General features: G+C 50.5%; 1 long non-coding RNA gene across 2 annotated transcripts; it reads left to right on the top strand.

Annotated features, from left to right (window-relative positions):
• The first annotated feature begins 3 nt into the window (after window positions 1–3).
• LOC105480743 (uncharacterized) lies at window positions 4–9,767 on the top strand. 2 transcript variants are annotated; one of them, XR_011613879.1, is made up of 2 exons: window positions 4–138; window positions 9,605–9,767. It is a non-coding gene; the product is annotated as an uncharacterized lncRNA (long non-coding RNA). The 2 variants fall into 2 exon arrangements; XR_986553.2 differs by having other exon boundaries at window positions 7–142.
• Window positions 9,768–11,037: the final 1,270 nt, after the last annotated feature.

The following is an 11,037-nucleotide window of genomic DNA, read 5'->3' as shown; positions in this document are numbered from 1 at the left end:
TCAGCCGGGCGCCCTAGGGCCGTGCGTGCTTGGCAAGCTGCAGGGCCTCTGCTCCCAAAGCCTGTGCCTCCTGCCGCCAAGGCCCTCCTGGCTGGTGGAGACGGAAATGAGATGGCATACACAGAGCTCCTGGTACAGGCAGGTGCTCAAGACTGTTCCTGTTTTTACCCTGGGGTACCTCCCACCTCCACCGGGATTTTCAAATCTCCCCCCTTAATCTCTTCCTACCTTTAAGCCCCAAACGTGCCAAGTCACATGTGTGTACTCCAGAACTCATACCAGGATTCCCCTGCCTCTGCCCAGTAGGAAGACCCGCTACAGATGCTGTTGTTGATTGCCCTCTGCTTGGGAAGGGGTGGGCACTTAGTAAGAGCCCCCCTTCACACTTTAGATGTTGGCCCCGTTGTCACCCTGCCCATCTCCCCTCACTTTCCCCCAGGTGGGTGATGGGCGGGATGGTCTTTGTTCCTTGTTCTTTTCCTCCAGTGGTCAGTTCCATTCATGTTGAAAGGTGTACCCCAGCCTCTCCCAGTTTCCTCAGACAACTGACCACCAAACACCAAGCCGCCGCAGGCAAATTCTTAGGTTTTCCTTAAGACAATACCACTTTAGCCAGACGCGGTAACTCCCGAAGTTTCCAAGCACAGTTAGAGATCTTTCTACTCTTCCACTCCGAAGACATGCCTGTTCGTGGCCAATAGAGAATGGGAGCAGATTTCTCCTTATGTATGCAGCAATCTGTTCTGTTCTGTTGGCCACCCATTCATAAGGGATAGTACCTGTGTCTTCATCATCTTTGCATTTGGGAGAGTACCAAACACAGTGATTTAAATACTGATACAAACGGTACTTAGTAAAGCATGCATTGCATTTTTGTCTATCTTATAATGTAAGATCCTGACAATTAAGACTCAGGATTAAGCTAATTGTGCCAAGCACGTGATAAATGCTCAATGAAGGATTTCGGTTATTATTATAACTCTGTATGTATTTCTCTTCCAAACTCTCCCATAGCATATTCTATTACTTATTCCATAGTATTTCTTTCTTTTTTTTTTTTTTTTTAGACAGAGTCTCACTCTGTTGCCCAGGCTGGAGTGCAGTGGCCTGATCTCCGCTCACTGCAACCTCCCCCTCCTGGGTTCAAGCGATTCTGCTGCCTCAGCCTCCCGGGCAGCTAGGACTACAGGCGCCCGCCACCACGCCCAGTTAATTTTTTGTATTTTTAGTGGAGACGGGGTTTCACCGTGTTACCCAGGATGGTGTGGATCTCCTGACCTTGTGATCCGCCCATTTCGGCCTCCCAAAGTGCTGGGATTACAGGCGTGACCCACCGCACCCGGCCCCCATAGTATTTATCACTTTCCAGTTTGGATTACAGGGGTGTGTGCGTGTGTGTGTGTGTGTATGCGCGCGCGTGTGTGTGTCTCTAAACACTACAAAGCACCACCTTACAGGAAGGGGTGTGGTTTTCATCTTAGTGCCCTCCCACCAAAATTGGCGAGCTGAGTGAGTCAGGCGAGCTCCATAAACACAGCTGGATAAATTCACTTTTCGAGTTCTCTTTTTGAACCACCACATAAATCACGAATGGGTTCTTTTTTTTTTTTTTTTTTTTTTTTTTGAGGTGGAGTCTCGCTCTGTCGCCCAGGCTGGAGTGCAGTGGCGCGATCTCGGCTCACTGCAAGCTCCGCCTCCCGGGTTCCCGCCATTCTCCTGCCTCAGCCTCCCGAGTAGCTGGGACTACAGGCGCCGCCACCACGCCCGGCTAATTTTTTTGTATTTTTAGTGGAGACGGGGTTTCATTGTGTTAGCCAGGATGGTCTCGATATCCTGACCTCGTGATCCGCCCGTCTCGGCCTCCCAAAGTGCTGGGATTACAGGCTTGAGCCACCGCGCCCGGCCACCAATGGGTTCTTAAGGTGCTGGGATAAAGATGATGATGATGGTGACGATGATGATACTAGTAATGACGGTGGCCCTGAATTGCCTTTCATTATGACAGGGCTCTTGAACACCTCATCTTTTCCCTTTATGAAAATTTGGGCTGGAGGGAGCCATGACTACACCATAAATGCTAAATATAGCATCTGTGGGTTCCAGGGAGATAAAAAAGGTTGGCTGTTACGGACTGAACTGTGTTCCCCCAAAATGAATGTTTTAAAGCCTAATCCCCAATGTGACTATAGTCAGAGATAGGGCCTGTAAGGGGGTGATTATGATTAAATGGGGTCCTAAGGATATGACCCTAATCCAGAAAGGATATGACCCTAATCCAGACTGGTGTTGAAGAGGAAGAGACACGAGGAGGGTGCAGACGTGGAGAAAAGGCCACGTGAGGACACAGCAAGAAGACGGCCATCTGCACGTCAAGGAGAGAGGCATCAGGAGAAACCAACTCCGCCAACATCTTGACATTGGACTTCCAGCCTCCAGAATTGTGAGAAAATTAATTTCTGCTGTTTAAGCCACCCAGTCTGTGGTATTTGGTGATGACAGTCATAAGCAGACTAAGACAGTGGTCTTGGAGTCTTTAGAGAAAATACAATTGGCTGGGCGCAGTGGCTCACGCCTATAATCCCAACACTTTGGGAGGCCGAGGCGGGTGGATCACCTGAGGTTGGGAGTTCAAGACCAGCCTGACTAACATGGTGAAACCCCATCTCAACTAAAAATACAAAATTAGCCTGGCGTGGTGGTGCATACCTATAATCCCAGCTACTTGAGAGGCTGAGACAGGAGAATCGCTTGAACCCAGGAGGTGGAGGTTGCAGTGAGCCAAGATAGCACCATTGCACTCCAGCCTGGACAACAAGAGTGAAACTGTCTCCAAAAAAATCTACTTATTTTTGGTTTTGGTCCTCTCTTAAAATTATTTGATTTGTGGCATCCTGGATACTCCATCCCACCCTGCTCTATGCTTTCCTCCTTGGGTAGAAGTTTGGAAAGGGGAAAGGACATGTTTTTAAGTCCCTGTGATGTTTAATTTTATGCGTCAACTTGACTTGGCCACAAAGTACCCAACATTCATTGGTCGAACATTATTCTGGGTGTGTTTGTGAGGGTGTTTCTGGGAGATAAACATATGAATCAGCAGACCATGAAAAGCAGATGGCCCTCCTTAATGTGGAGAGGCCTTAGCCAACCAACTGAAGAACAGAACAGAACAAAGAGGCTGAGAAACTGGGAACTTCTACCTGCCTGACTGTTGAGCTAGGACATTGGTCTTCTGCCCTTGCACTAGAACTTTCACCAGCAGCTCTCCTGGGTCTCAGGCCTTGACTCAGACTGAAACCTCATCTTCAGCTCCCTGGGTCTCAGGCTTCAGACAGACTGGAACCACACCACCAGCTCTCGTGGGTCTCAGGCTTCAGACTCAGTCTGGAACCACGTCTTCAGCTGTCCTCGGTCTCAGGCTTCAGACAGACTGGAACCACACCACCAGCTCTCCTGGGTCTCAGGCTTCAGACAGACTGGAACCACACCACCAGCTCTCGTGGGTCTCAGGCTTCAGACTCAGTCTGGAACCACGTCTTCAGCTCCCTGGGTCTCAGGCTTCAGACTCAGACTGGAACCACGTCTTCAGCTCCCTGGGTCTCAGGCTTCAGACTCAGACTGGAACCACGTCTTCAGCTCTCCTGGGTCTCAGACACACTGGAACCACGTCTTCAGCTCTCCTGGGTCTCAGGCTTCAGACAGACTGGAACCACACCACCAGCTCTCGTGGGTCTCAGGCTTCAGACTCAGTCTGGAACCACGTCTTCAGCTGTCCTCGGTCTCAGGCTTCAGACAGACTGGAACCACACCACCAGCTCTCCTGGGTCTCAGGCTTCAGACAGACTGGAACCACACCATCAGCTGTCCTCGGTCTCAGGCTTCAGACAGACTGGAACCACGTCTTCAGCTGTCCTCGGTCTCAGGCTTCAGACAGACTGGAACCACACCACCAGCTCTCCTGGGTCTCAGGCTTCAGACAGGCTGGAACCACACCATCAGCTGTCCTCGGTCTCAGGCTTCAGACAGACTGGAACCACACCATCAGCTGTCCTCGGTCTCAGGCTTCAGACAGACTGGAACCACATCTTCAGCTGTCCTCGGTCTCAAGCTTCAGACAGACTGGAACCACACCATCAGCTCTCCTCGGTCTCAGGCTTCAGACAGACTGGAACCACGTCTTCAGCTGTCCTCGGTCTCAGGCTTCAGACAGACTGGAACCACACCATCAGCTCTCCTGGGTCTCAGGCTTCAGACAGACTGGAACCACACCACCAGCTCTCGTGGGTCTCAGGCTTCAGACTCAGTCTGGAACCACGTCTTCAGCTGTCCTCGGTCTCAGGCTTCAGACAGACTGGAACCACACCACCAGCTCTCCTGGGTCTCAGGCTTCAGACAGACTGGAACCATACCATCAGCTGTCCTCGGTCTCAGGCTTCAGACAGACTGGAACCACGTCTTCAGCTGTCCTCGGTCTCAGGCTTCAGACAGACTGGAACCACACCACCAGCTCTCCTGGGTCTCAGGCTTCAGACAGGCTGGAACCACACCATCAGCTGTCCTCGGTCTCAGGCTTCAGACAGACTGGAACCACACCATCAGCTGTCCTCGGTCTCAGGCTTCAGACAGACTGGAACCACATCTTCAGCTGTCCTCGGTCTCAAGCTTCAGACAGACTGGAACCACACCATCAGCTCTCCTCGGTCTCAGGCTTCAGACAGACTGGAACCACGTCTTCAGCTGTCCTCGGTCTCAGGCTTCAGACAGACTGGAACCACACCATCAGCTCTCCTGGGTCTCAGGCTTCAGACAGACTGGAACCACACCACCAGCTCTCCTGGGTCTCAGGCTTCAGACAGACTGGAACCACACCATCAGCTGTCCTCGGTCTCAGGCTTCAGACAGACTAGAACCACACCATCAGCTGTCCTCGGTCTCAGGCTTCAGACAGACTGGAACCACGTCTTCAGCTGTCCTCGGTCTCAGGCTTCAGACAGACTGGAACCACACCATCAGCTCTCCTCGGTCTCAGGCTTCAGACAGACTGGAACCACGTCTTCAGCTGTCCTCGGTCTCAGGCTTCAGACAGACTGGAACCACACCATCAGCTCTCCTCGGTCTCAGGCTTCAGACAGACTGGAACCACACCATCAGCTGTCCTCGGTCTCAGGCTTCAGACAGACTGGAACCACATCTTCAGCTGTCCTCGGTCTCAAGCTTCAGACAGACTGGAACCACACCATCAGCTCTCCTCGGTCTCAGGCTTCAGACAGACTGGAACCACACCATCAGCTCTCCTGGGTCTCAGGCTTCAGACAGACTGGAACCACACCACCAGCTCTCCTGGGTCTCAGGCTTCAGACAGACTGGAACCACACCATCAGCTGTCCTCGGTCTCAGGCTTCAGACAGACTGGAACCACACCATCAGCTGTCCTCGGTCTCAGGCTTCAGACAGACTGGAACCACGTCTTCAGCTGTCCTCGGTCTCAGGCTTCAGACAGACTGGAACCACACCATCAGCTCTCCTCGGTCTCAGGCTTCAGACAGACTGGAACCACGTCTTCAGCTGTCCTCGGTCTCAGGCTTCAGACAGACTGGAACCACACCATCAGCTCTCCTCGGTCTCAGGCTTCAGACAGACTGGAACCACGTCTTCAGCTGTCCTCGGTCTCAGGCTTCAGACAGACTGGAACCACACCATCAGCTCTCCTGGGTCTCAGGCTTCAGACAGACTGGAACCACACCACCAGCTCTCGTGGGTCTCAGGCTTCAGACTCAGTCTGGAACCACGTCTTCAGCTGTCCTCGGTCTCAGGCTTCAGACAGACTGGAACCACACCACCAGCTCTCCTGGGTCTCAGGCTTCAGACAGACTGGAACCACACCATCAGCTGTCCTCGGTCTCAGGCTTCAGACAGACTGGAACCACGTCTTCAGCTGTCCTCGGTCTCAGGCTTCAGACAGACTGGAACCACACCACCAGCTCTCCTGGGTCTCAGGCTTCAGACAGGCTGGAACCACACCATCAGCTGTCCTCGGTCTCAGGCTTCAGACAGACTGGAACCACACCATCAGCTGTCCTCGGTCTCAGGCTTCAGACAGACTGGAACCACATCTTCAGCTGTCCTCGGTCTCAAGCTTCAGACAGACTGGAACCACACCATCAGCTCTCCTCGGTCTCAGGCTTCAGACAGACTGGAACCACGTCTTCAGCTGTCCTCGGTCTCAGGCTTCAGACAGACTGGAACCACACCATCAGCTCTCCTGGGTCTCAGGCTTCAGACAGACTGGAACCACACCACCAGCTCTCCTGGGTCTCAGGCTTCAGACAGACTGGAACCACACCATCAGCTGTCCTCGGTCTCAGGCTTCAGACAGACTAGAACCACACCATCAGCTGTCCTCGGTCTCAGGCTTCAGACAGACTGGAACCACGTCTTCAGCTGTCCTCGGTCTCAGGCTTCAGACAGACTGGAACCACACCATCAGCTCTCCTCGGTCTCAGGCTTCAGACAGACTGGAACCACGTCTTCAGCTGTCCTCGGTCTCAGGCTTCAGACAGACTGGAACCACACCATCAGCTCTCCTCGGTCTCAGGCTTCAGACAGACTGGAACCACACCATCAGCTGTCCTCGGTCTCAGGCTTCAGACAGACTGGAACCACATCTTCAGCTGTCCTCGGTCTCAAGCTTCAGACAGACTGGAACCACACCATCAGCTCTCCTCGGTCTCAGGCTTCAGACAGACTGGAACCACGTCTTCAGCTGTCCTCGGTCTCAGGCTTCAGACAGACTGGAACCACACCATCAGCTCTCCTGGGTCTCAGGCTTCAGACAGACTGGAACCACACCACCAGCTCTCCTGGGTCTCAGGCTTCAGACAGACTGGAACCACACCATCAGCTGTCCTCGGTCTCAGGCTTCAGACAGACTGGAACCACACCATCAGCTGTCCTCGGTCTCAGGCTTCAGACAGACTGGAACCACGTCTTCAGCTGTCCTCGGTCTCAGGCTTCAGACAGACTGGAACCACACCATCAGCTCTCCTCGGTCTCAGGCTTCAGACAGACTGGAACCACGTCTTCAGCTGTCCTCGGTCTCAGGCTTCAGACAGACTGGAACCACACCATCAGCTCTCCTCGGTCTCAGGCTTCAGACAGACTGGAACCACGTCTTCAGCTGTCCTCGGTCTCAGGCTTCAGACAGACTGGAACCACACCATCAGCTCTCCTCGGTCTCAGGCTTCAGACAGACTGGAACCACACCATCAGCTGTCCTCGGTCTCAGGCTTCAGACAGACTGGAACCACACCATCAGCTCTCCTGGGTCTCCAGCATGCCCACCACAGGTCCTGGGTTTCTTAGCCCCTATAATTGCATGGGCCAATTCCCTATAACTCTCTAGATATCACCTATTGGTTCCGTTTCTCTGGAGAACCCTAGTACAGTCCCCTTTTTGCAGATGAGAAACTAAAGTGAAGCCTAGGCTGTTTATGAGAAAGCAACCACCCATATGATTTAGGCTTTTTAAAGAAATTACCCACATCTACTGCATTCCAGTTACTATGTGTGAGTGAAGTTCTTCTTGTATGAATTTTAATGCTATGGGGCCATATAACCAAATATAATAATTACAGTTATGGCCTAAATAGTTGAGCCACATTCATTAGAGCAGGATGTAAGATAATCACCCAGGAAAAGACTCTTGGTGATATTCATTATCTGTCCAATATTCCCCAACACTGAGCACTTTCTATATGCCAAACACTGTAATGGCTTTTACTCCTCACAACAAACCTCTGAAGTTAAATTTTTATTATCCCCATTTTAAAATGAAGCATCAGAAACATAGAAACATTAACTCTCATTGCTGATCACATAATTGGTAAGACCTAGAGCTGGGCTATGCCTTCAGAGAGTCCGACTCCAGAGCAGAGCTCAACTGGATCTGGAAGGGCAAATCTTACATAGAGAGGCTTGTCCTTGTTCTCTTAGGTTAGACTTGAGAGTTCCAATATCCAGAATGCTGCTCTGGGATAGTGGGTGTTACAGATGGAGGTCACCATGTTCGGGGAGCCTGGAAGCCCAGAGGATGAGACACAAGAAAGATCTGTTCATTTCCAGGCACCCCACTGCTGGGGTGAGCCCATGAAGTCTAGAGACCAAACGATATCTTACCATTAGATTATCTAGATTCAAGTACTTGTCCTATGTATTTAACTTTGGTTAGCCCCAAGCACCTTATATACATTCACCCGTGTGTCTCAGATGCTGCAAGGGATTAAGGGAAGTTGAGGGTGAACCATTTTGGCTGCAGGATCACAAACAAAGTGGCTGTCCTTTAAGGTTTACATGGCTTGATTACAGCCGTAATCAAGAGATCACCAAAGCGGAGGTGAAGCGTGAGACAAATTCCCTTGGGAGGGGTGGACCTTTAAGCCAACATCAGGCAGATGCAAAGAACTCAGCAGAAACAGGAGGCAGTGAGAACAAGAGGCAGTGAGCACTGGGAGCGGGAGTCAGTGATAGACCGTGCAGAGAACACTGAGGCTAGGAACTCAGGAAAACTCACCTCCTGCAAACAGGAGGAAAGGCCACCCTGTGACACCCAAGGCTCTGTCACAGATGGATAACCACCTTCTTCCGCTACCAGCTCCTAAAAGAGCACCCAAAGGGCCGGGTGCGATGGCTTACGCCTGTAATCCCAACACTTTGGCAGGCCAAGGTAGGCAGACCACCTGAGGTTGGGAGTTCGAGACCAGCCTGACCAACATGGAGAAATCCCGTCTCTACTAAAAATACAAAAATTAGCCAGGCGTGGTGGCACATGCCTCTAATCCCAGCTACTCGGGAGGCTAAGGCAGGAGAATCACTTGAACCTGGGAGGTGAAGGTTGTGGTGAGCTGAGATCATGCCATGCCATTGCACTCCAGCCTGGACAACAAGAGCAAAACTCTGTCTTTAAAAAAAAAAAGCACCGAAAAGTCTGTGTGGGTCTGTGTGGGATAGATTAGAAAAGATGAAGCCATCGGTCATCACCTCCTGCTTTTGGTATTATGTAGATGGTTAACTCTTCCCCTTTCTGGACATCTCTCTCCTATCCAACACTGAAACAATTGGTTGAATAGTCTCATTTTTTCCAATCACTTCATATATTGCTATGAGTATTGCAAAGTACCCAGTCTTTCTGGACCACGTCCTGGCAGTATGTTGCAAGAGCAGAAAAACAGATCTCTATCAATGTTGTAGATCCACTTTCAAAAAGTAGCCCAAGAAAAAAACCCAGAAAGAAAACAACACTGCTATCGTCTTAACTGTCCTACTCAGCCCTCAGTGATCTCACAGCATTTTCATATGCAATCTGTTTAGAGATTTGTTATTCACAATAGCAAAAAGGTGGTGGTGGTGCATGTGGGTGTTGACCGGGCTGGGCCAAGAAGCCTCCTCCGGGTGGGCTGCCAGGCTCTCACTGTGGCTGTGGCTCTGGCTCTGTATGGGACCGAGACGGGGCTGAGCCGCCCGGGCTGTGGGTGGGGTGGAGGGCCACCAGCCAAAGGACACTTGGAGGAATCGAGCTTCGTGCTGTCCTTCTCTTCTGCCTCTGATACAGAATTTGATGCTGTGACTGGATATTCAGTAGATGTTATCATGGATGACATGTTCCGGTTATTATAGAGAAATTTGTGGACAAGTACTACCAGGAGTTTGAAGACATGGAAGAAAATCAACTCACCTCACGCCTACTTTTTGATAAATAATATTTGTACATATTATTGAAAGAGATGTGACATTTTGTTACATGCATAGAATGTATAGTGATCAACTCAGGGTATCCAGGATATCCATCACCTTGAGTATTTCTCATTTCTATGTGTTGAGAACATTTCAAATCCTTTCTTCTGTCTATTTTGAAACATATAATACAGTGTTAACAATGGTCACCCTATTCTGCTATCAAGCATTAGAACTCACTCCTTCTATCTATGTTTGTGTGCATCAAGCCACCTCTTCATCCCACATACACACTCTGCCAAGCCTCTAATAATTGTCATTCTACTCTCTACCTCCATGAGATCAACTTTCACATGCCTATTTTTTTTTTTTTTTTTTTTTTTTTTGAGATGCAGTCTTGCACTGTCACCCAGGCTGGAGTGCAGTGGCACAATCTAAACTCACTGCAACCTCCACCTCCCAGGTTCAAGCGATTCTGCTGCCTCAGCCTCCCAAGTAGCTGGGATTACAGGCACGTGCCACCATGCCCAGCTAATTTTTTGTATTTTTAGTAGAGATGGGGTTTCACCATGTTGGCCAGGCTGGTCTCGAACTCCTGACCTCACGATTCACCCGCCTCAGCCTCCCAAAGTGCTGCAATTACAGGTATGAGCCACCACGCCTGGCTACATGCCTATTTTTACTAAATGTATTTACTTGACAGAAAAGTGTCCTGAAGGACAGCTGCTGGAGCAGATTGCTGGATTTGGCACAGTCACCTTCACAATATTAGGCACCATAAAGATGAAGGGGCTGGTGCCCTTCATCAAACAGAATTTGATGCTGTCGTTGGATATTTAGTAGACATTATCATGGATGACATGTTCCGGTTATTATAGAGAAATTTTGTGAACAAGTACTACCAGGAGTACTTGCTGCCATAGGCTGGGGACTAGACCTAAGCGATAGTTAGCGGTGACTTTGTTGAGCAAATCATCTTCTATGCCAGCTTCCCTGAACAAGCTGTGGCACTAGGTCCCACCTCCAGGCAATGAAGAGGATCATCCTGGATGTCACCAGCCCACTGGTTTGGAGAGGCTGCAGCTATTGAGGACAGAACAACACATCTTGGAAAGACTGACTGTTCAGCAGCTCACCATTCATGGTAAGTACTAAGGATCAAAAACAAATGGCTTGACGTGTTTCTCCAGAAACACCTTCTTGTGTTTAGTAACCCTGGTACTCCTCCCATCTCTCAGGTGCTTTTGAATCAGACTGCTCTGGGGCAAACCCATGCCCGGCATTCCAGCTGGGGCCCTTCCACCAGCAGGC

The sequence above is a fragment of the Macaca nemestrina genome, chromosome 15 (genome assembly GCF_043159975.1).
Source record: "Macaca nemestrina isolate mMacNem1 chromosome 15, mMacNem.hap1, whole genome shotgun sequence".
In the NCBI taxonomy this organism is placed as follows: domain Eukaryota; kingdom Metazoa; phylum Chordata; class Mammalia; order Primates; family Cercopithecidae; genus Macaca; species Macaca nemestrina.
This window is presented reverse-complemented; position numbering and strand designations above follow the sequence as displayed.